This window comes from Podarcis gaigeae, assembly GCF_964106915.1.
Source record: "Podarcis gaigeae genome assembly, chromosome: 3".
NCBI lineage: Eukaryota > Metazoa > Chordata > Lepidosauria > Squamata > Lacertidae > Podarcis > Podarcis gaigeae.
Genome location: NC_139680.1, coordinates 16414939 through 16441656, shown reverse-complemented (window position 1 = coordinate 16441656; position 26718 = coordinate 16414939). Strand labels below are relative to the sequence as shown.

Genomic DNA, 26718 nt, shown 5'->3' with positions numbered 1-26718 from the left:
GACAGTTCCAAAATACACTGTTTACAGGGAACTGGAAGATAGCAGCATTTCAGCACATATTTTATATCGAGCAGAGTAAAACTTAGGAACCAATAAAGCTGATAAAACTGCTGTAAGCAGTACAAGATGAAGCCCATTTCTAGAAGATGTCATATATTATAGCTGAACCCAAGTCAAAATGATTATCTGCATACAGAGGACGACGAACTCATCTCTAAAAAGCTACAAACAGAAATGCAGAGAATCATATATGATTGTATCAAAACTTTTTTACTTTCTTGCATGTATTAAACTAATTAGCATTGCCATCTGGCCAATTTTAAATCAGCCTGCCGTTTTTAGCTCTCTGTTTATGATAGGCCTGAAGTAAATCAATATATATGAAGAAGAGCAATGGTTTTAGCTATCTTTTCTCTCATGGTCTGTTCCCAGGAAAAAACTGTGTGTTTTATGAGAAGCATTAAGTCTGTTCATGAGAATGCATATTTATCATTTTTACACTGTTCTGAAGAGTTAATGTACTAAATAAATGAAGAGATTGGGCTTTGTACCCAAAAGGGATGTTTCCAGTGCCATATTTGATGCACATGTAAATACAGTGGTGTCCCGCAAGACGAATGCCTCGCAAGACGAAAAACTCGCTAGACGAAAGGGTTTTTCGGTTTTTGCGTCGCTTCGCAAGACGAATTTCCCTATGGGCGTGCCTTGCAAGACGAAAACGTCTTGCGACTTTGTTTCCTTTGTCTTAAAACCGTTAAAACCAAGGGTGCTTTGCTTGAACAGCTGCAGTTGCGACTTGACTTTGAGGAGCAACTGTTAGCACGCGGTTTGGTAGCCTTTTCTCAGACTTTACTCATTTTTGAAGCTTTTCCAAAACTTTTCCAGAACGTCTTTTGCATCCATTTGGTAAGTTAAACTTTTAAAACTTTTTGGGGGTTTTTGGATTTTGGGTTGGGGTGTTTGGGATTCAAGGACTTGGTGTTGGGGGGGGGGTTAAGAGAATCTGGGAACTTGTGGGGTTTTTTATTTTTTTTATTTTTTGTGACCATTGGGCCATGTGGTTGTTTTTTAAAAAAATTCTGAGTTTGAATTTCTGTGTGCTGGGTGGCTGTGGGAACAGTTGGCGGGGTTTCTGCAGGAATCTGGGAGCTTGTGGGGAATTCTTTTGATTTTTTGTGACCATTGGGCCATGTTGGTTTTTTTTGAAAATTTTTCTGGGTTTGAATTTCTGTGTGCTGGGTGGCTGGGGGAACAGTTGGGGAGGTTAATAAACAGTTAATAAACTCTTGTACCAAATTTGGCTTTGTTTGGACTTTTTTTGACCATAGGAACGCATTAATTGATTTTCAATGCATTCCTATGGGATTTCGTGCTTCGCAAGACGAAAAATTCGCTAGACGAAAAAACTCACGGAACGAATTAATTTCGTCTTGCGAGGCACCACTGTAAAGGCATCAGTAATGGAACCTATCTAGCTTGTGCATCAAAGATTCACAAACATGCTTCATGAATGTATTGGGATTTTTCACAATCAAAACAAAGCCCAACATAAATCTAGTCATGAGAGTGAGCTCTGTTGACCTCTGTGGGACCTAAATTGCTACATCTGGGCTTATGAAAATGTCTCCTGGATAAATTGCAAATGTCCATCTGCAATATGCAGTTGGTATTGCCGGAAGTGAAATATTTCTCTGCTAAACTCTTGTTGCACTTTCCTTGAAACTCACACAGTTAAGCATTCGCATATCCATAAACATCATTTATTACATTGCCTGCACTGTGTCTGATCCTTAAATAACCATGCATCTTAAAGGCACCCAGCTTTTTAAATGAGCTTTCACAATGCCAAACAATTTACAAGGTATATGTTAAAGTAATTCAATTAAATGTTTTTAATGGGGGAAAAACTTTTTAAAAAAGAAATTGCACTGTGGATTCCATGGCCAAGGCACTGCTGAAGTTCTTACACAAAGTGGTGGGGAGACAGCAATATTGATTTTACTCTGAGAGCAATGGAAATCATTAATTAAAATAAAATGGATTTCAATTTAACTTCTGTAATTATTAGTATTAAGGTGACTAGATATTGACCACAGATAATGTGAAGCTACTGCGTAAGGTCAACAAGGGCACTACAGATGCCCCAACTACATTTTGTCTTTTCCAAGAAAGGAAAAGGAAGAGAGAGGTTGCAGCAGAGCAGATTCCTAGCATAATAAAATAAGAAGAGCCAGCTGGATTAAGCCAATGGCCAATCTAGTCCAGCATCTTATTGTTACAATGGCCAACAGGATGCCTGATCTCTAAGGCAATAGGGAGGCCATTTCTACACTGTGAAAGAATAGGAAAGCTATAGTAATTATTGTTATTGTTATTACCCAACCCATCTGGCTGGGTTGCCCCAGCCACTCTGGGCAGCTTCCAACACATACAAAAACACAATAAAACATCAAACATTAAAAACGTCCCTATACAGGGCTGCCTTCAGTTATCTTCTAAATGTTGTATAGTTATTTATCTCCTTGACATATGATGGAGGCGTTCCAAAGGGAGAGTGCCACTGCCGAGATGGCCCTCTGCCTGGTTCCCTGTAGCTTCACTTCTCACAGCTAGGGGACCGCCAGAAGGCCCTCGGAGCTGGACCTCAGTGACTGGACGACGATGGAGGTGGAGACGCCCTTTCAGGTATACAGTAGTACCTCAGGTTAAGAACTTAATTTGTTAACCTGAAACTGTTCTTAACCTGAGGTACCACTTTAGCTAATGGGGCCTCCCGCTGCCGCTGCGCCACCAGTATGCGATTTCTGTTCTCATCCTGAAGCAAAGTTCTTAACCCGAGGTACTATTTCTGGGTTAGCGGAGTCTGTAACCTGAAGTGTCTGTTACCTGAAGCATCTGTAACCTGAGGTACCACCGTACAGGGCTGTGACTGTTTAGGGCTTTAAAGGTCAACACCAACACTTTGAATTGTGCTCAGAATATACTGGGAGCCAGCATAGATTCTTTAGGACCACTGTTATATGGTTCCAGATGCAGCTCCTAGTCAGCAGTCTAGCTGTCACATTCTGGATTATTTGTAATTTCTGAGTCACTATTTTTAAAGGTAGCCCCACTTAAAGTGCATTGCAGTAGTCCAAGCGGGAGATACCCAGAACATGTACCACTCCGGTGAGACAGTGCATAGGCAGATATGGTCTCAGCTGGCATACCAGATGGAGCTGATAGACAGCTGCCCTGGACACAAAATTGACCTGTGCCTCCATGGACAGCTGTTAAGTCCAAAATGACTTCTAGGCTGTGCACCTGGTCCTTCAGGGGTACGCTTTCTCCATTCAGTACCAGGGGCTCCTCCACACCCACCTGCCATCTGACCCCCTTTGTCTTGCCAGGATCCAACCTCAATCCATTAACTGCCATCCATCCTCCAACCACCTCCAGACTCACACAGGGCATTCACTGCCTTCACTTGTTCCCATTTAAAGGAGAGGTAGAGTCTGGTATCATATTATTATTATTGTTATTATTATTATTATTATTATTATTATTATTATTATTATTAGATAATCATCAAAAGAAGGGCAGCACAGATTTGCATAAAGCTCGCATATGCTATTTAAAAGGGTATAGATGCAGGGTTAGAAACAATTGTCATGATTTAAATAGAAAAAAGTGCCTCTCACCACAGTTAGGAATGACTGTATGCAGGTGACCTTAGGGCCTACTTAGTCTGCTTACTGTTGATAGTCAATTTCAAGGACCCTGATCCTGTTTGTTATGGTTCTTTATTTTTAAACTGGATTTGGATCAAAAGCCCTTCAAATAGAGGGTTGTCCTCCCTAAACTAAAGCAGACAGTTGGTTAAATTTGCATTTCATCCTTCCTGCAAGAAGCTCTGTACAAGATTTCAGCAGTAACATAATTTTATAGTGCCATACTATATCTACTCAGAAATAAGTCCTGTTTGGTTCAGTGGAATTTATTGCCATGTAAGTGCGTACAGGACTGCAGCTGTAGCTACAGTGTTGGTTTCAATATCGTACACTGTCTTGGGTGTCTTTCAAGAGAGAAGCAAACCATATATAAATCAGCAAGGTAGGCGAGAGTGAGAGATGATGACTTTCTCAAGGTCATAGACTGTATTTGTTTCTTTAAAGAATCTGAAATCTCGCTCTTCAGTCAGAAGAAGCTCCCAAAGAGGATTACAATGAAAGAAAGAAAAAGATAGCCCCTGCCCTCAGGTTCACAATCTAAAAATACAAAACTTAAAAGGAAAATGGGTGGAGATGGGGGAGAGAAGGAAGTACTCAAATACAGGTTCAAGTTACTTAGTTTTGGTAGTCACCAATACCTGAATAAATCCATGACCATGACCCATGATCCTAGCCCCCTTTGCCCTTTCTGTAATCCTAATTGCAATTTTCACAACAGCTGACCTGTGCTGCCATTACACAGATTGTCTCCTGGAATTAAGAAATACACTCTAGAGGACAGACTGTCCTAGAATGTTAATCTGAAATTACCTTAATACTTCATAATTGGCAACAAAAAAGGACAAGTTTTACATCCATTATCTCTTTCTGCGCTGAAGGGGAACTGTTTCTTTCCATTTAAAATCAAGGATCATAAATTATCTCGTTCTGCTGTAAAGAGGCAGCATGATCCTATTGGCACAAAATTAACTAAGGTCAAAACAGTTGGTTAAGAAAAATGGCAATTCTTGTTTGCCATAACATATTGTCATTAATTATGCCAAAATGAAGATTATGGTATTCAGGGATAAACCACCGTGCTATAACTAGATGTCAACTCAATTTACCAAGTTGACTCAATTTTATGTGGTCTCCATTTTGTAATCTACCAGCAGAGATCAGAAGGCACAGAATACACACACACACACACACACACACACGACACACACACAACATACTGTATAGGTTCAATATTCTTACCAGCGCTAAGACAATTGCCTGTTTTGTTTTCGTTTTTAAAAAGGTAAGGGGAAAATTGATATATTCAGCTCAAAGAGTTTCTGAAGTCTATATATTCTATCCAATTGTCACACAGTGCCAGGTTTTTGTTTTTGTGTTTTTTGGTTTGTTTTTGAGTTACATACCACCTTTTCTCCCAAAGGAGCCCAGGACTGTTTTGGGAAAGTTAACTTTATTAGGGATCAAAAAAGTCCAAAAGTTCCTGAGAAAATTTCTTTTTATTTCTGTCAACAGTTCTGGAAGCTGATAATTCTTCATGTCAACTAAAATAGGTTTATTATGTTAAATTACAGGTTGAGATTGCAGTTCACAGACAATTCAAGATTACTTAAATTATATTTAGAGGAGCTAGCTTCCCATGGTTCTTGGTGTAATAACTCTTGGTTAACTCAGCTTCACAAACTATTAAGGAGAAAAGAATTTAATGAGTTTCATCTGAATTAAGGCCATTCATAGGCAAAGATACTGGCGTACATTATGGTTCAAGGATTCTTGTTTTTCTTCTTCTTTGAAGCTGTTCTCAAAGTGAGGAAATTACTTGTTGGAATGGAACTCTCATGGTTTAAAGCAAACATTTAATTCTGTTTTCAGTCACTGGAATAAATTGGGGTGGAGAACCTGTGGCCCTCCAGATACTGTTGGATAATTCCCATCAGTCCATAAATAGCTTTGAGTTTACTTTTTGTAAAATAATAATGACAATAAATAAATGATGATAACTTTCAACATGCCATAAAATTTGAATAACTGGCTTGATACTTGCACCAACCATTTTGTTAGAGAGTCAAAGAAACTTAGCTTAATTAGGGTTGCCATACGTCCGGAATTTCCTGGACATAACTGGAATACTGCAGTTGAAAACAGTGTCTGGGTGGAAATTGGCAAAATGGCAATGTTGTTTTTGCCAGTTTCCCACAAAAAGAGCTCAAATCCATAGCTGTCAACTTTTCCCTTTTCTTGCGAGGAATCCTATTCGGAATAAGGGGATTTCCTTTAAAAAAAGGAAAACGTTGACAGCTATGCTAAAAACCCTCCAATTTCTCGGCAAAACTTTTCCGCCTGGATTTTCACCTTTTGAAATCTGGCAACCTTTCTTGATATAATTTGGGAATCTCAATGTTGGATTTTTTGTTTGTAACAAAACACAAAAACAACATTGTAAAGCAATGTTTATATTCTAGGATGGAGAATTGACCTCTTCCTTTCAGTGTGCCTGAACTGATTTTGTCACCATCAATCAAAGGGAGAAATACTTTTCTTGGGCTGTGTACATATACTGCTGTGAATCATAGCTAGTATCTATATATATCTCTTTCAATCTAATCAGAAATTAAATCTTTCCCCCCCTTTTTGCTAAAAGCCTTTTCAAAATGGTTCTGCAATTCTGAATAAAGATTGACAGTTGCTATTCTAGTCATTCTGCTTAACATTTCTAATGAATGCCATCACATTTAATACCATTTGGTGTGCCATTACGTTGATTTAAACCCAACACTTTTGCTCTAAATGAGGTGCAAAGACTTGAGAGTGTAGGGTTTTGTCATAATGAATAAATATTTACAAAGAACAAAACTTTTGGCAGCATTTCAGTCATTTTTAAAAATAAAATAAAAAAACAACTGCTGCATTATTAGACAACACAAATATGACCAGTAAATACTACCAGACATTTATTAAAGCTGTTCAAAGATATCTAAAATAATTAAAATCAGAAAAAAGATGTAACCTTCTTTTTATGAAGAGATCAAGTTTTCACAAGCAGCCCTGCTAGAGACACAATCATTTCAAACGCTTACTGAAAATCTATTCTGATGTGCATGGTTTTCCCCTGTAGAGTCCATCACAGTAATCTTTCTTGATGGAAGTAACAATGAGTTTCTTCAAGGCAAGATCACATCAAGCAAGATTCTTATCACTACGCACATTTGTATTTTACCTAGCCGTATGATAAATTGCATACTTCTGCAGCTGCGTGAGTCTATGCCACCTGAATCAGGCAACTTCACCTTCCTGCATGACAGGGCAGGGCTAGCTCTGCAAATATGCATCCAAGAATTTCCCCTTGCATGTAGGCTCCCAGGTTATAATAAGGTTCCTTCACAGGTTATAATAATAATAAGGTTCCTTCCAGAGGCATAGCTAGCTGCTCTGGCACCTGGGGGTAGTGCTAGCCGCCCATGGGGGCGGGGCTAGCCACCCACAGGGGCGAGCATCCTGGGGGGGGGGGAACGGTGATGTCACGCCCCTCAGGTATGACACCCGGGGTAGACCGCACCTACCACACCCCCCTTCCTCTGCCAGTGGTTCCTTCCAAAATTCCACAGTGCATCACAAATCACTGCAGAGGTACATAACACCCAGCAATCTGGATATCACTGTACACTCATGCTTGACCTCTGACTAATTCCTAACACAGAGGTGAGAAAAGAGAATTAATGAAATGTTAGCAATGAAGAAAAATCAAGGATGTAAATGTCACCAATCACAGAAAGAAGGTATCTTATGGACCAGAATTGCCTTCACTTCAGCCAGGAAAACATGGGAGAGCTGCAAGAAATTAATACATTCTTGTATTAATGTATATGTAGCTTATTGCGCTTTTTTTGTTGTTGCTCACAGTAGAAAGTCAAAGTTAGAAAACAAATGATGAAACACAGTTAAACAATCTCAAATTTGCATTGCCAGGGATCATGCGGTGAAAAGGGTAATGCCAGAAAGCTTATCAAATTTATGGTTGGGATAATGTCACTGAAGACAATATAAATAAATGTGAACTTTTTTTGCAAGAACTGCTTAAATTTGCTGGAAATGTGAAGTATTATGGCCATTGCCAACAATGTTCATGAAGAACTGTGAAGAGATTTCAGCTTTAGGGGGAAACCTAGATATGTGGATAAAAAAACACTCTATTCTGCTTCGGTAGGTACTTCCTTGCTCAACAATAAGCATGACAGTACCCTGATATTCCCTAGGCACTATGGCTGACATACACAAGCTTTGACCTGGTGAATAATGCACCCATGCACCTATGAAAAGAAACATCTTGATATTCATATGTGAAAACATCAGTTAAATGTGGAGCTGTGTGGTTGTCTTTCAACCACATTAGTCATGTTCAAAGTCATAGAGTTTAGGAAACCACTGAGCAATCTGTCCTCACAGCAAGGCACATTTCGGGAGGGGGGAACTGAATGGCATGTTATTCACTTGTCAGTGAGCAACGCGCGTATCTGGAATGTTCCACGAAATCTAAAACATATTTTGATATGGTGTGCATTTCTTTGGAAGAAATCCTTCCAAATATATCTGATTACTAGTCAGAAATTCTATTACTTTCAAAGTGAATTGTAGTGGGGGGGAAACAGGACCATGCTTTTTGCAGCACACAGTTATGAATACAGAGTCAGTAATATAACATGATCAATATCCTGGCTTTCCATCAGTGAGAGGAAAGTATGCGAGAAGCAGCTACATTACTTTTTGTCACTTCCTGAAAAGTCAATCTAATGTTTCATTCAGACAAACTCACTTTTTTGCCACAAGGTGACTTTCTGCAGTCACCTGAGGGAGGAAAAAAGGGTTTGGAGAATTCACCTCAAGTAAAGTCTGTAACAAACACAAATTATGGTATAGTAACTGAAATAGGTTTGCTGCCTTGTTTGAAGATGTTATAAGCTCCTCTTCAGCAAATGCTCTCACAGCAGCATACAATAAAATGGTAAAATGATAATTAAAACAATACTCCTAAACTAGCACACTAAGACACAGAAGCAGAAAGCAAAACCATAAACACACTGAAAGACCTGGGCAAATAAAAATGTTTCCATTGGGCACTGAAAAAGCAAAGACAGCAGCCAATGGGATCCCGTAATAAAAAAGCCTTGGTAGGTATTCAGAGTAGACCCATTGTAAGCTGTAGCCCTAACTTAGTCATGCTTATTAATAATTCCAGTGAGTCTACTCTGAATAAAAATTAGTTGACTACCACCCCTTGTCTCTTGCCATCACTCACTTTGCTTCAGAGGGTGGTGGGATTTGGAGCACGTCCTCCAAAGCTATTGTAACATTTCGACAAACTGTGATTGAAATAGGGGGGGGGGAGGTGCCACAGCTTTTCTGCTGAAGGTTTAAGACACCTGCCCTACCCTGCCCCAGTACTGTACTGTTCCAAAGCTTTACTTTTACCTCAGGAATAAAAAAAATGGCAAACTTTTGGAACTGCCCTAAGAGGGGCAATTTCCAAGAAATGCCATATTTTTTGCTCTATAAGACGCACCAGACCACAAGACGCACCTAGTTTTTGGAGGAGGAAAACGCGTAAAAAAAATATTCTGAATCTCACAAGCCAGAACAGCAAGAGGGATCACTGCACAGTGAAAGCAGCAATCCCTCTTGCTGTTCTGGCTTCTGGGATAGCTGCACAGCCTGCATTCCCTCCATAAGACGCACACACATTTCCCCTTACTTTTAAGGAGGGAAAAAGTGAGTCTTATAGAGCAAATAATATGGTACTTAATAAAAACAACAACAACACATGAGATCAGGGATGGGTTAGGGTCGGCTGTCCATCACCCCTGATGATTGGCCATGCTTGCTAAAGCTGATGAGAACTGGAGCCCAACAACATTTGGAGGGCGACAGATTCTCTGTTCCTGCATTAAACAGTACTGTAAGCCAAAGGCCTAATACTTGTTTCAGCTTCAGTTGCATATTCCTTAAGCTGTGATTGTGCATTAAGAGACTTGGGTCCGAGAACTCTATCATGAAACACTTGTGTGCCATTAGGCTACCTGCAATAGGTGCTAAGCAGTAATTCCTTCTGGTTTTAGAGGTAGATTGCCAAGCTACTGTATTAAAAACTATCTAAATAGTAAAAAAAAAATGGGATCCTAGAGTTTCAACTTCTATACAGTGCATTAATTCCAGGAAATTCTAACTGCCATTTCAAACAGTTATCACACTCCCCATCTGTTTAGTGCAATTTAGCAGTCCCCACTGTAGCTTAGCTGGTGTGCACAACCCCCAAAGTTACTTGACATCTGGATAAGTCTCCTCAAGAGACTTGCAAATTTAATCACTCTTCTGTACAGCAGCCGCTAGTTTAAATAGAAAGGTCACCCACTGCCAACAGTTAAATAGGCCAGAGCCGCAATGGTATGACCAACAAACAGAACAGGTCCTGAGTTGTTTGGGGACTCTCACATATCTTGAACGCAAGGGCACACCTATAATTTTGACTCCACTGGCACAAAAGAAGAAAACACCAAGAAAAAGGGGGGATTTAAATATGACACAATACAGGAGAAGGAATAAAGATCCAGCATTATATGAAATAGTCAGGAATTGCTAGGGCAACGATTTTTCTGCTTAGTGCCATAAGCTGACCAGATTTTTCAGCAGTAGTTGTTCATATATAATTCTCTATAATTATATATTTCCACTATGTAATTCTTCTAGATCCAGTGTAGGTTCTTTCAAATGACCCTGGAGAACCCCCCCTGTTTTAGATAATCAGGCCTATTCCTTCTTCGGGTCCTGAAATTGTGAGTAGCAACAGCTGGAAATAACAGCTGGGATACAAAAGGTATTGGAATTATGTGCACTTCCGTGTGCGCTTGAGGAGCGAGTCTCTGCTTTAGGGTGGAGATGTGTCCTACTTTCCAGAGGACGGCCCTCTATCTGAGGGGATATCAAAGGCAGCCTTCCATCTGAAGGACCAAGTCTGGTTTAAACGCTAAGAAGGGAGGTAAGGGGCCTTGAACTTTCACATCAACAGTTGGTACCTGGACAGCAGAGGTAGCAGGCACACAGATCCCCTGATCACAGTCTTTCCCACTGTGGCAAGACGTGTTGTATTTTTATTTATATCACTGTATTTCTCAATTAAGGGGGAACTGTCAGGCACCTAGCCTCCTATCAGCAGCTTTGTTGTACTTACTGGGGGTGGGGGGAGAGGTGGCAGGAAGGTCAGCACAATGCAAGTACAGCAGTGAAGCCAATCCAGTTCCCTTCCCACTGTGTCCACACTATGGCAACCTTTTCAGGAACTCCTTACCCTCTCAGTAAGTTTGGCAACACCACTGGCAGAAGGCCCCGTGTGTGGCACTGTCCCAGATTGTGCTCTGAAGGATTCCCTCATTCAAAGAAGTGTGTGTTCATGGCTGTGGGGAACTGCAGGAACAATGGGGACGGAAAAATCTCCAGTTTGCACTGATCATAGCCTATAGCCACTTGAATGGCAGGCAATAGCAGCTAGAAAGTAGCCACTCCTTGGAAGTACATCCCTCAGATGGATACTCATGGTAGTTTCATGTCTCAAAGGGGGCATATTTTGGTTTTGTTCTGCTAAAATTCTCATTTGAAGCTAATTTCAATGAGCACATTTGCAAGAGGCACCCCATAAGTTTGAATTTGTACAAACTGGGAGAGATGGTCTTGGAGCCTGAGAGAAGTTAACTTACGGAAATTCACAGTAAGTTTCTCAACCTCTCTGTCCCTTACTGTATGGCTGAAAATTATCTGCGGAGGGCTTTGAGCAATGCAGAACGGGATGTGGGGAGCTGATGGAGAAAAGAGGAACAGTTCAATGTTGGGCAATTATCCTAACTTAACTTAGGATGGAATCTATAGCTTTTATTTAGAGAGCTTATGCACTTGTTTGTTTAACTACACAACAATTGTATACTTAGCACACCAATCACCTAAGATATTATTTTTGCCTTGGTAGATACTGAGTTTCAGTGTTGTACTTATAACATGATTGCTTCCTAAAGCTTGTCCAGATTCTTGTTCCATTAATAATTATTTTCTAAGCACTCTCCAAAAGTTGCTTTTTGTCTCTTTATAGACTGTCAAGGCTGAGTGACAGCACTTCTTCTATATAAATGGACCACAAAAGAACAGAACAGCCAACTTCGTCACTAGTGAAAGATTTTCAAATGTGTTATCTTTTTGTTGGCGAAGCCCCAAACTCTTATCGTCCTTTGCAAGGGTTGTGCAGTCCAGCTAAATGTCAATTGCCAGCAAGGTCACCAGATGTTCTGGTCTGCCAATGGCTCCTCTTTGGACAGCAGGTTATGGGTATTAAAGCTGAGCTACCATCCTACCATGTTCGAATCTTAACTCCAGATTGCTTTTCTGGAAATTAGTGGGTTGGTGCAGCGGTTTCAAGAGTGAGACAGAAGGCTACATTTTTGTTGTTGTTACTTTTTATTTTCAAATCTTGTAGGGTAGCAGAAGTTGTTGTGTAAACATTTAAGAACCTGCCCTATTTTTGGTGATTCTAAGATGTTTTAAAATTATGTGTTAACGTTGCAACCTGCCATGGGATGTTAGGGTGAGGGGTGGGTAATTAATAAGAATAAGAATAACTTCATAAATGGAACGTAGGTGTACAGCATAATATGCCCATCAAATATATGTTCTGTAGCTTAGAATACTTAGGACTGCAGTACTCTTTTACAAAATACGTTTCACTTTAAAGTTTCATTTCCCAACCCCCCTGGCTGCATGCATTTCACAAATCTGAAATATTTTGACCCTTTGAAACAATCAATTAGTGCTACATATTATTGATAGAAACAACAATAATAATGAGAAATTTAAAATGATGGCTCATAGGAATCTACTGCAGCTGCTAGGCCACAGCTGAAGGGATCACTCAAACCTGCCTCCAGCCTGATTGGAAGCCATTATGCTGAAACAGTGCTGAAAAATCAGATTACCCCTTCTGAGGCAGTGGAGCTTTTATAGTAATCTCATGGAAAATACAAAATACGACAATGTTAAGGCTGTTTTCAGAAACTAAACCATCTCCAGATATTTAAAACCCCTTTCGTCTGTATTTGTAGCAGGGAAAGGCTGTTTACTTCAAAGCATTTTGACATCGCCTTGGCTAAACACATGTTTAAACAGCTGCTATTCATTTACAGTAAGCTCTTTGCTTTCCATATACACAGACAGCATGCCTGAAATTACAGATTTTGGCAGATTCCGTTCTAATTGTTCATTTTCCCAATACTTGAAGATAAGAAGTTAGCCTCTTTAAAGCTGTACATAAACAAAAGCTTGATGGCAAGTAAGAAATCATTTATTTCCACATCTGTAGTATACATATGCTTTGGAAATAACAGCAAACCAGTTTATTTTTCAACATTTATTTTTTTATTAGGACTAAGCTGAAAGTAGGGAATTTTCATGAACATTTTGATCAGTGTCAAAAAGCACTACACACACACACAGTGAAACAGGATGAATGTGTTTCCTATTCAAGAAGGATTGCCCTCACTTTGAATCGACTTCTTTTGCTCTCAGTGATATCAGCACATAGGAAAACCTTTCTGGCATTGTGACGCCATAACAGTGACTTGCATTCTGCAATAGGTGCTTACCTAGGAATGCCCAGGGAGCATTGCCCTCACATTTCATTGGCTCAAAGAACAGAAAACATTAAGTATCTCGTTGCCCCATCCCAAAATGTCAGCTCAAAAATCAAAATGGGCAAAAATTCAGCACAAGTTGCCCATATTTGTGTTCCTTGTCTAATACAACTGCACAGTACGGCAATATCAAATATCATGTTGGAGAGGCGCAGCACAAATCTTTTAATCTCACATGATGGAGAGAGAGCCATTGAAAGCTGCCAAGCATTTTATTTGTGACAAGAAACGAGGCATGTTACAAAAAGCATCATTGGTGACTAAGTAATGCTCTGAGTTAACCCACTTAAATTAATGGATTTAGTCCATTGATTTCAATGGGTGTCTTCCGACATGGGATGTTACTCCATGAATGAATGTGCTATGCATACAGAAGAAAGATGACGTACCGTATATCTTTCCTCTGAGAGTGTAAAGGGCAAGACAATGTTCTTCAGATAGTTTTACACAAGTTAATCTTCCTCTAATAAAGAGCTGTGTTAGCACGAAAGAAGTTATTTCCTGCATATGCTCCAACTGATGATGATGATGATGATGATGATTAGGCTATGTATTCCATTTCTATCCTCCTCCACCCCCACCCCCCCAAAAAAGCTGAAAGCAGTGTACAAGGTCCTGTCCTATCCTATCTGCCCCATTTTATCCTCACACAGTTTTGGGTTAGGCTCATAGTCCCTGACCCAAGGCCACCCAGTGAATGTACTGGCTAATCTGGCAAGTTTTCACATGATCTGTTATGTTTGTGCAAAGAGGGTGGAAGTGAGTGACATTGCATTCTATGGGTTGCCCCAGTGCTAAAGATATTTTGCCTCATTGAAGCAGTGAAGACCGCAGTAACAGAAGTCTAATGCCCCTTCTTCTTCTTTGCTTGTTATCTGACTTAGCTTCCTTCCTAATTGGAACTTTTTTCTTACCCCCCCCCCACCCCACCCCAGGTCCCACTTTTTATTCTCATTGCATCCATGAACCTAGAAAGCTTGTTAACATTATCTGGCTAATGTCTTTCCATAAAAGGTCCATCAGCCTGCTTCATGGTTCTGAAGCCTGGCTACTTCATCACCCACATCACCCTCATGCCAACACACAGGTTGTGGGCAAACTGCCAAATGTATTATGTAGGGCTGAGTTCTTCGATCTTGCATCTCCAGATGTTGCTGTATTGCAACTCCCAATGGCTGGAAATTGTAGTCTGAGAACATCTGGGCATCCAAGGTTGAAGAACAACGATCTAGGGCAGGCATGGCCAAACTTGGCCCTCCAGATGTTTTGGGACTACAGTTCCCATCATCCCTGACCACTGGTCCTGTTAGCTGGGGATGATGGGAGTTGTAGTCCCAAAACAGCTGGAGGGCCAAATTTGGCCATGCCTGATCTAGGGTGTTTCTGTGTATACAGGTACAATTCCACAAATTTACCATTTATCAAGAACTGTGTTGCGACAAGACTGCTGGCCTCAATGTATCTCCAAAAGTGGTTATCTGGAACTGGAATTGCAATTGTAGCAGCTAATGAAATTCAATTAGACTATCTGGGGATTAATTCTACTTTACCATGGCTTCATTCCCAGTGTCTTTAAACTGGCTGAACTCCCTCATTTACAACCATTCTAAAAATGTTAGCATCAGCCACGGCACCTAAGAGAGCACCCACAATTTCCAGGGCTTGGGTCTCTTATGTGTCATTGAAATCCATTCTGCTTACATACTTTTAACCCTATGCAGGGTTGTGACTGATCTATGCACCCACTGCCACAAAGATGCCATACTAAATGTGCAAACATTACTGAAATCATGTATACATTATACAATATGTAGGCATGCATGTAGGCAAACACACACACACATACCCTACAACACAACAAACTACAGCGATAGCAAATGGCAGTGCATTACAAATACTGATATCTATATGCAGAATATATCTGCAAAAAAACTTTGGCAATAACACAAGGGATAATGGGCAGAAAAATCAGAAAGGATTGCAGCTATATACAGCTGCCACCAGTAACATTATCAGGTTTACCTTGGTGGCTGGCTTCAGTTTAAAGGGAACTCTCTACATGCTATATACTTGGCAAGAAAAATGTTTCCCAAAAGCTTCTGGGAGCATGTGTTTTCCTGAACATATGGAGCAATAGTAAGTTGTGCCATAAAAAAGAGCATTATTCTAAAATAGGTCTATGCTGCCCCAACTCAGATTTTAGTTTCTGTAAATAATAAATGCAATATAACTTTACACCATTTAAAAATTTGAAACATAATTCATAAATACTCCTGTTCAGATCTGTGTCACAAGAGAACGAGCTCTGTGAATGTTATTCTGAAGTACCAGATAATAACTCCCAACAGCAAAGCCCAAACCACTCATGAAAATGTAGCCGTTTGAACAGAGTGATCTAGTGTTGCCAGCTGTCTGTGTTTGCCTCTAACTATCAAAGCTACAATGTCTTTTCTTTAAAAATAAAAATAAAAATCACAGATACAGCCCCTCCCCACCCAGAACAGTTTGAAGTAACTGGCACAAGTGCTTTTAGGAATGCAGCCCAGGCTCAACAATAAAAAGGGAAAATGAGTGTAACAGAATATTCACAAACACACACTTTCGAACCAAAAATAACAATGATGTACAGAGCAGTCTTCCATAACTAATTTATCTTTTATGACCTACATGTAACAATCTTTGTACTGGGGTAGACAAACAGCTGAGCTGCACACTTGGTCAGTTATTCACATGTAACATTCAACAAGTGTGCAGTTTGTGTACCTATGTACACAATGGTTGAGATTGTAAACTGTACACCTTTCACACAAACACTTCTACATGTGTGGAGGCAGCTTGTACCCATATTCAGTGCAATCTAGGAACAAGCGTTTTGTTGTAGCCTTTTGGTATGTCAATGAATTAGTCCAGCTTGCTCCTCGTTAGATTTTGGATGGGCATTAAGGCAGTTGATAAGGATCTTTTTTGCTTTTGCTTCAGTTCGTACAAATTAATTCATAATCTGGCTCCTTTTATCAGCTAGAGACATTTCTCCTCATCCTGGCCCACCCCGACAAGCTTTTAATTCTCATCCCAAACTCAGTTCGATGCCTTGTCACTCTTCTGTACACTGTTCTGGCACAGATGCTCTTTTGAACTGTCATTCTGTGTCAAATAATTTTGCAGTTACTCATAATCTTTCTCTCTCTTGCTCTGACAATTTTTTTCATGTACACGTGGCCTGAGATAATGAAAATAATGGCAACCATAAACCCTAAAATGTCAAGATAAGGTTGAAGCAACCTCTCTCTTATGCAAATGTGACATCAACTTTGAGAGAGAGGGAGAGGGAGAGGGAGAGGGAGAGGGAGAGGGAGAGAGAGAGAGAGAGAGAGAGAGAGAAATAACTTGCCACCACAAGAGACCAACTTGAATTCATCTGCCCCTACCCTCAGGGACTGAGGCAATGTACACATTAGCAGCTTAAAACACAGCACGGTCACCTGCATTTCAAGTCATGTTTGCACATTATTGCACACATCAGAAAGAGGGTGAGGATGTCTTTGCCCAATGTGCATTACCTGCTTGGTTTCTCCACCCCTGCAATCCTTACTGTGACTTGAATGTGGCATAAATTTTCCATTTGGGCTGAAGCTGGTTTGAGGAGAAATGCAACAAACAGCAATAGTTCTCAAGAAAATACAGGATAGGTATATATTGTGGCTAATGCCATGTGCACATGACTAAAAAAACACCACAGCACTGGGAGCATATCAGATGCAGAATACATGGTAATGTATAAAGGGGGGGAAAGGAAGCACATCAAACATTCTATTACGTATACATGCCTATATTTGCTATTATGTATTTATTTAAAGGGGGGACGTGGGTGGCGCTGTGGGTTAAACCACAGAGCCCAGGACTTGCTGATCAGAAGGGTGGTGGTTTGAATCCCCGCGATGGGGTGAGCTCCCGTTGCTCGGTCCCTGCTCCTGCCAACCTAGCAGTTCGAAAGCACGGCAAAGTGCAAGTAGATAAAGAGGTAACGCTCCGGCGGGAAGGTAAACAGTGTTTCCGTGCGTTGCTCTGGTTCGCCAGAAGCAGCTTGGTCCTGCTGGCCACATGACCCAGAAGTTTTACGCCCGCTCCCTCGGCCAATAAAGCGAGATGAGCGCTGCAACCCCAGAGTCGGTCATGACTGGACCTAATGGTCAGGGGTCCCTTTACCTTTTTATTTATTTAAAACATTTTTATCCCACTCTTCAGTCAAAATAAAGCTCCCAGAGCAGCTTACAAATATCACTGATAAGATATTCCCTGTCCTCAGACTTACAGTCTAGTGGACACGGCTCAAAGAAAAAGGGATTGGGAGGGAAGAGGAAAACAGCAAACGTAGGTACTCTCTCTCTCGTAATGCTGTGAAAATGGCTTCGTGAGAAAACCAGTAAATTCTGCTTTGATTATATTGCCTTTCTCAGCCTTACAAAACAATGCATTAGAAGTAGAGTTATAATAATACCTGTATTGTGAAAGCATGGGGATTACTGATAACTGAATCTATGAATGTATTATTAGCTGGATCACTGACAGAAGGCCATATGATTTTCTCTCTCTAGCCTTATAGACATGTGAAGGGAAACAAGCTTTCTGGAGTGGAGAAACAAACATGGGCATCTGTGTTGGTCAACTAAGAAAAAATCCAAACAGGATCAGCAAGGCAATGGGTCCATTGAATTTGGTGTTAGCCACCCTGAGCCCAGCCCTGGTCGGGGAGGGTGGGGTATAAATAAATTATTATTATTATTATTATTATTATTATTATTATTATTATTATTATTATACAATATTACCTCAGCTTAATAAGCCAATTTATGTAGGAGTCCCCACCCCACCCCACCTTTCATTACTCCCTTCATGTGATCAAGAGAACAAATCAGGAGGTCTGAATCAGACCTGACTTTGGAACAAGCCAATATATTAAGTCATGGCTTGACAATGACTTAATATCCTGGTTTGTATGGAAGCCAATGACCATAATTTCACAGTTCAGATGAAACAGGAAACTTTTTAGTTAATTGCTGAATGTCTAGCTTGTTTACTACTGTTGAGAAAGGAAGAGCCAAGAGGCTGTATGCACACCCAAAAGGCTCTTTCATATCTCAGTTCATGAATGAAGATATGGCAATTAAAAAAACGACCAGTACCTTTATTAGGACCAACTATAACCATCTTCAGACATAGTGTTTTGTTTTGCTTTGCTTTGCTTTGTTTGTTTTTATGAGAAAAATGGGAGACTGCTCAGCTTCATTTACCTTTCATTTCACACTTTATATCCTGGATTCAGACAACTAATTATTGAATGGGGTCAACACCTGGAAATTGCACTGGAATTTTAATCTCAAGAGATTTAATGGCATAGTTGGACAGAAGAGGTCAGGAGAAAAGGAAGAACAAAAGAGAATGCTGAAGGAAGCATTAATGTATGTTTCAGTTAGAATATAAACGACCTATAATTGGCAGTGGAGAAATATGTGTTGACTGCTAAGAATGGTCACAGGATTTTAATGAAACTGATCCAGAATCTGGCAGTCAAATCTTATCACACTATGGATTGGATACAGACTTACTCATGCTTAGAGTAGACACACTGAAATTAATCAGACCTCAAGAGTGACTAAGTCTGGATCAATCTCTTTGTTTCAATATTAATGGATGTATGATATCTGTGACACATTCTACTGTTGTAGAATCTTTTAGAACTGTGTACAGTGGTACTCCGATTTACAAACGCCTCAGGTTACAAATGCTTCAGGTTACAAACTCTGCTAACCTGGAAGAGTTACCTCAAACTGAGAACTTTGCTCCAAGATGAGAACAGAAATTGTGTGCCAGCGGCGCAGCAGCAGCAAGAGGCCCCATTAGCAAAAGAACGTCTCTAGTTAAGAACCATTTCAGGTTAAGAATGGACCTCCGGAACGAATTAAGTTTGTAACTAGAGGTACCACTGTACTAATGTATATGAACTGTGTAAATATTTTTTAGAAAGGATCTGACTTCCAAATATGTCTGCTATCTGCCTCACACAAACTAAAATGAGTTCAGGGATTATTATTATTATTATTATTATTAAAATGTATATAATGTTCCTGTTTTCAGCTCTGAGGACTCAATATCTCAAGCCCCTAATGGTAGGAATCAGAACTGTACATGGGGAAATTGCAGCAAATATTTCTTAATGACCGGAACAATCTTTTGTGTTTAATAAACAGGTTTTAATTTCAACACAGCTCTGCTATCTGGAAGTATGTTTACATTCTGACTCCATCCAATCTCACAGGTCCACGGTGAATACTGTTTTTATGGAGACATATTGTGAGCAGCATCAAATATATTTAAAAGCACTGGTCCAAAGTAAAAGTTTCCCATAGAACTGGAATGACAGCAATTTGCCTTTGGAGTGTAGCTGTGGGAACCTCTACAGACTGCAGCTGAGTATCAGAAAGTACTTTTAGCATTTCAAAATTTTGTGTTCGGGCTTACATGCTGCTATCCGACACTGAATTGGACGGCTGCGGCTGCTACTGGATTTCTCTGAAGAAAATCCACTATAACCCTTTCAAAGACTCCTTTGAAACTGGTGCAGCTCACTGCAAAAGCCTACAAAAGTGGTCCAATAGCTTATTATAAGTAGGAAGGTTCAGGGAGAAAAGAGGGAGATCTTCTCTCCAAGGAGTGAGGAATAATAAGTCTTGGACAGTTACAAGTTGGATCTACAAGAAAGCATTGCAATGTGGAGTGCTCTTGCTCAGAATTTCAAACAGCCAGTAATTCCTTTTTCCAGGATATTCTGTTCCATTCCACTTCTACCTCCCATGCTTACACACACCAGCTAGTCAGTATCTGTGTCCACACTCAGTCATCATTGGGCTGCTTAGGATTCCCCCCCCCACCAAAAAAAAACTTTTTACTTCCCTCTTGTGCTTGCTGTTGGGCATTTTGACTACATAAGGACCCACACTCAACAAAATGAGCCTGCAATTAGTATATATTCTGGTTATAAGCACAGGTTAGATTTCTTCCCAGTTATACTCAAATCACAGCTGTCAACTTACAGATTTGAAAATAAGGGATCAGCAGCCTCGAAAATAAGGGATCAGCAGCCAAAATAAGGGATTTTAGTCAACCAGCTGAAATACGAAGTTGGGCCAGATAATTTGGGAGAGCAGCACCGGTTTTTAGCCCTTCATTTCCAGAGGTTGCTGCTCAAGACACCAGCTGATGAAACACTGCAATTACATAACTCCAAACAGCAACCACGTTTCGCGCAAAACGAAGCCCAAGCTACGAAGATGCTGCTGCAGTTCTGTATCTTTTCTCTCGTGCTCCATCTGCAGCTCTCAAATTCCATCAGGTGGGGTGGGAGGAAGGGGGGGGGATAGTGCCCAAAGTAAACCTGCAGATCAGACCATCTATGCTAGTCTACCACTACAAATCTATGGGAGAAGTGCTCGCGGTCCTTCCCTTGTAGCCCTTGGAACACCTGCCCACGCCTCCGCCTCCTCCTCTTCCTCCTCTCTTTGATCTGCTTTCTCTATGGTTGCCCTTGCTCTCCTCTCAAGGCTCCTCACCAATTCATAGGCCGTGCCAGGCTGTGCATCTCATCCAGGTTCTTCGGCGGCGCAGCCACAGTATGGCCTAATGGGAGCGGGGGTGGCGGTGGGCAGAGGGGAGGCCCCAGGCAGAGACATTCAGTTTGGTGGCTGCGAGGAGGATGGTGGCAGAAGGGCCCGAGGCTCCTGCCATTCCCGGCGTGGAGAGGCTCCCAGGGGCTGAGGCTGGTGAGAGGAGGCCGGAGGGGGGCAAGCCGGGCAGCCAAGCAACACAGTTGGAGCCTCCTTCCTCCCTGGCCAGCAGGGAGGGATGAAGAGGAGCTACTTCCTTTGAAACCCGGGAAATTTAAGGGACATCATCAATCCGGGACAGCAGCAGGACACGGCGCTGGGATAAGGGAGTTTCCCGCCAAATAAGGGACGGTTGACAGCTATGCCTCAAATAGGTTTTGGGTTCCTTGCAACTGAAACACTGATGGAGAACATGTTTACGGTGTACACAAACCTGTGGCACATTTGAGTCCCTTTTGGAATATCCTGTTCAGCTCACAGGCAAACAAAGAAAGAAGGGAAAGAAACCTCCAAAACCTATTGCACTTCAGAAAAAGCATTCAGCAGGATGTGGTTATGAGATAAGATTCTATTTCATATTTTACTAAATCAAACCAAGCTGTGCACATACATTTGCTTCAAAGGAAAACAAGCTGCCTGCTTTGTCACACCAAACATATTTCCTCTAGAAATACTAGAAAGCATTATTTACACTAGAAAGTCTAATTAAAATGCTGCTTAACTGATAGATTTACCTGCCTATGGGCATTTAGCCTTGCTTTCACATCATTGTTATCTTCAGCAGGAATGCCACCAAAATTTGAAAATAACAGGCCTGAAATAATAATTTCCTTAACTCAAAATACTTTGCTTTATTGAGGAGATCTATTGCTCTATTCTTAATTAAAGTGAAGAAGCGTTACAAGTGTATCTGCTGATTCTGTACCTGTGCGGTCAGCATCCATCAGAGCAGGCACCCAGAGTGGATAGCCACTGCTATTGCATGGTCAGAAGTTAATTACTTTTAACTCCTTAGTCTCAAACAGAAGTACCTATGATTGCTAATACTGACATGGAAAGTTTAAAATGCAAATTTCTTTACAGCACAGCTGACCTTGTACCCAGGAAAGCAAGTTGTCTTAGGGGGATCACTTATTGCCCCTGTTTAGCCATTGTGTGTGTATCTGTGTGTCCTTGTGTCCTGATCTGAGCTTTGTGTTCTGATCTGAGCCCCATGACAGGGAGGTTTCTCTGAGATCTCCATGAAGAACGTCATGTGCTTCATGGTTATTGGTCTTCCTTATATGTGGCGGGAGGATGAAATTTTCCTGGACCACTTATGCTTTCAGGCTTCAGTCTCTAAAGCAGTGTTCAAAACTCCCATTGTTCTAGGCGCATTTTGCGACAGGGAATTCCATTAGCGCGAGCAGTTTCTGAGCTCTGGGCACAGCACTGCACTTAAGATTTCAGATTAAAACTGCAGAGTGGAAGGAAAGGAGGACCTTTTTTTGTCTCCCCACTTCCAGCTACTCTCTGAAGGCTGGAGAAGAGACCCTCTTAAGAATATTAGGGGGGTAGGCAGGGGGAGGACTAGATCTTGTGAAAAATGAACATAATATTTTAGCTGCAGTTCATTCATTTTCAGCTTTGTATTCTTGTGCGCCTAGACATTCCGTTGATGCACCCATCACCTAGGTTTAAGGTGCCATTTAGCTCCTAGCTTTCATATATCAGTTTTTAACACTGCTCTAAAGCAAGCCTTCCTCAACCTTGGGCACACAGATGTTAGACTAACACCCCCTTTACCCCTGACTGCTGCCCCTGCTGACTATAGGTGTTAGGAATTGTAGTCCAACAACATCTGGGGACTCAAGATTGTGAAAAGCTTTTCTATAGCAAAGTTTCAGAGCACAGAAGCAAAAGGGGAAGGAGGAACAAATGTGATTGTCCTTATCAATGTGATCCTGCAAATCTTGACAAATTCAGGAAAATATCAAAAGAGATTAGTCCTAAGAAGGGGAAACCCCACAAAAGCAGTCACATAATGACCAAGTCTGCTCAGTGGGACTGGAATGCTGGAATGTCTCCTAATTTCCCAGATCCTGATATTAGTTTCATTAATAACCATGACATCAGTTTTCTGCTTCAAGATTTCACAGAACCCCACCCCCTGGAGAAATCTTGCACATATTGCTAATACTAAGCCTACCACAATATGAGCAATCTGGTCCAACAAAGGAACATTTTCACTCTTAGGAAATACCGAAAGTTCCTGCAAGCTGCAAGAAACCCAAACTCACCACTCACTGTGCTTTCTAAATGCATGTTTACTAAAGCAGGAGAGATAATACATAGCTCTGGAATAATGCTTCTGTTGCTTTAGAAAGCAAAACAAAATAAAATGATTTTTGTAACATACAGAGAAGAGTCGTTCTACTGAAGTTGAGTGTTTATTGAACTAATGATGGTCAAGATGTTCAGAGGCTGCATTTAGCCTCCTCCACTCCACAAGGACTCTTTGCTACTAAATCTGCAGATAGCAAGAATGAAAAAAAGAGAATCCATCTTGATTATTTATTTACACAATGCCATCAATGAACCTGCCACTTGACAGAGTTGCTTAAACATGCAAAAAATAAATCCCTGCTTCTGCTGTTGCTGCTTTGACAGAAGGGCAAGAACAGAAGATGGGGGGAGAGATGGGAAAGACAAGAGGAGAGAATGGAAGAGAAACGAGTGAATCCGAGCAAATGGATTTTATGACCATAGCCCTTTACTTTTGCATGACAGCATCGTATGGGATTTTTTCCCCCATATGCAATTGCTATGGAACATTGTATGGAACACCACACTAAATCCTTAGTTTATAATGTAAGATGTCACTGAAAACACATTAAAAAGTGGTGTTTTGAAGGTTGCGCTTTTTAAAAACCCAAGTCTGTGCATGCACACTTCAGAAGGCATCATGCACCAACACTGGCTGCTTTCCTCCACTAACTACACCATTTTGTATCACCTCCTGAGTTTCACAAAATTATACGTAGCCCCCTTTCCTGAATCCAAGCTTGTGTGTCAGCTCTGTAAGAATAACCTGTGCTTTATATACATCTTTGTGTTATACAGCATCACAATTTCTCCTCTGTCAGTGAGCAGCAGCTAGTCTGCATTGGGCTGTGGCCCACCCTGGTCAATGGGAGCAAAATGATTGACAACGCAATACAATTCTATGCAGATCTCCTTAGAAGTAAGTTTTATTGAGTTTAATGGAACATGGGGTGCATCCAGATGGGGAATCGAGACCATAATTGGTTGGTTCAGATCTGATTTTCCTGCATGAGCATTTGGTATCTGAATGCCCACACATTTTTCATAGCAATTCGGCTGTTTCCCATTTGCACCAGTGGGCAGTGCTCGATGAAACGTCCCTATGCTGGATTTTCTAGTCCCTTCCCTTAGTCTCTCCCCCCCCCCTTCCACTACCTTTTCCCTCATGTGCTCATCATTTTTTATTAAACAAACAAACAAACAAACAAACAAACTTCCAACCAAGTGTGCAAGACCTAGGGATATCAGAGAGATCCATTGAAAATGGCCTATCAAGCAGATATCCTCCCATCTGCCTGTTCAACCATCATCATAGCATGGACTCTTCCAATGAACGCTTTTTGCCTTCGTTCTCTAAAACAAAAGCTTTTGAAGAAACATGTACATATTATGTACATATTATGTGTTACCCAAAAGGAAAACCTACAAAAAAAAAGATCTATAGATGGTATCTCACCCCAAATAAATTGGTTAAAATGTACAAAAAGGGATCTAAAATGAGTTGGAAATGTGAAGAGATAGAGGGGACATCCATACATATATGGTGGAGATGCAAGAAAGCTAAGGAATATTGGGAGATGATATACTCAGAAATAAAAAAGATGTTAAGGTTGACATTTCCCCCCAAAACAGAGATGTTCCTTTTGAGTATAGTAGAGGGTGAGACACATAAGAATGTATCAAATCTTATTTACACAACCACTGCAGCCAGAATAACTTAGACACAAATGTGGAAGGACAAAAATAGTCCAACGAAAGAGGATTGGCAAAATAAGTGAATAGAATACATTGAGCTAGCAATGTTGACTGCAAAGATAAGAAACCAAGGTGAATATGCTATAAGAGAGGAGTGGGAAAACTTTGGAGAATATTTAAGAATTATAAGAGTTATATAAATCACCAGGTAGGACCAGACATATGAGCAGCAGCTAAATTAACTAGAAGGAGTAGAAGGATATGTAGCACAACTAAAAGTAAATAGGAACCCACAGAGGGAGATGTGGGGAAGTCGAACACTGTAGAAGGATAATGAAGAATATTGTGAAATGCATGTACTAAATTACTGTAAAATCATAAATGAATAAATGAGAAACAGGGTGTGGGGGAAGTGGCTGTGCATTTAACTTTATGGAAAACCTATGGCAACAGAGCCCCTCAAAAGCTTGGAACCTCGTGATCTGCCTTTGTTAATGGCGCAATCTGACTTGGTAATGTAAAAGGCTACTCCAAACCATCTGATTTGTCATCTTATTCAAAGCCAACACACACCCTTAGTTTATGCACAAATTCTTGGTACTCCTAGAAATCCCATAATCAACAATGACCCCAAGAAAAATTCTTCAGGGAAATGAGTTAATGCAAAGTAATATTAATTAGAAAGGGCTGGCCCAAGGAGTGTTTAAAATAGAAAGAAAAGAAAGGTTCAGTGCTGGAGGACTTTTCTTCTTTAGTTTGCTGTTTCAGAACTGTCCTTTCTTTGCCCTTGAGTATTTTGTTCCACTCACATTGCAATGCAAATGATAAGTGACCTGCTACTTTATTTTAAGGTCAGTATTGGCATCTTCTGTCTTTAAGAGTGCTAACCAGCAATTTATTGTGCTCCAGAAATGGAAGCTAAAAGCCTACTTTAAAAAGCTTTTGTTTCCTCTCTGTTTACATTTGTTCACAGATCACACACACGCTTAATTTAGTTCTTGAATATGAGTTTTTAATCATGGGAAAGAAACAGTCCCAGGAAATTCAAAATCAAATTGAGACACCCATTAGGGTCTAAACATTCTCAAGATTGTCATGCCTTCAGATTATTGCATATTTCTCAAGAGCACATTTAGCAAGTGGCAAAAGCTAGTGCAGCACAGCTAATGTAAGGCTACAATCCAGTACATACCTAATTGAGAGCAAATCCTATTAAACTCAGGGGTTTGTGAAATTCCTAAGCGCTTCTGTACCCTTAGCAGTAGTGGGATTTACTACTGAGTAGACATTATATCTCTGCCTTAGTCCCCATCTGCAATATAGGTATAAAATGCTGATCTGCCTTACATAACTGTTGTAATTATTATAACAAGGTCTGTATGTGAGGCACTTTGAATATTTTTTATATATGATGAGTAGGAAGGACAGTTTATTTGCAGAGGGAGAGAGAGAGATCTTTAAAGTAAATTGCTGGCTAGCTGCTGTTACTGATTCTCTGGAGAACCCACAATAAGCTTATGAGGAATCCCATGGTCCCCTTTAAATCACACTTTTTATAACGGATAAAGGGGAAACACATGCTTCATTCCCCTCCTTTCTCCTCTTATACATCTTTTTCTGCCTTTACATCAC

The 26718-nt window shown here is 40.6% G+C and overlaps 1 protein-coding gene and 1 long non-coding RNA gene across 5 annotated transcripts in view; one reads left to right on the top strand and one right to left on the bottom strand.

Annotated features, from left to right (window-relative positions):
* The window catches only part of MACROD2 (mono-ADP ribosylhydrolase 2), a 981328-nt gene that overhangs the window by 266824 nt on the left and 687786 nt on the right, over positions 1-26718 (bottom strand). The gene's annotated exons all lie outside the window — the stretch shown is intronic.
* LOC310841211 lies at positions 10726-12110 on the top strand. Its single transcript, XR_014562408.1, has 2 exons — positions 10726-11460; positions 11836-12110. It is a non-coding gene; the product is annotated as an uncharacterized lncRNA (long non-coding RNA).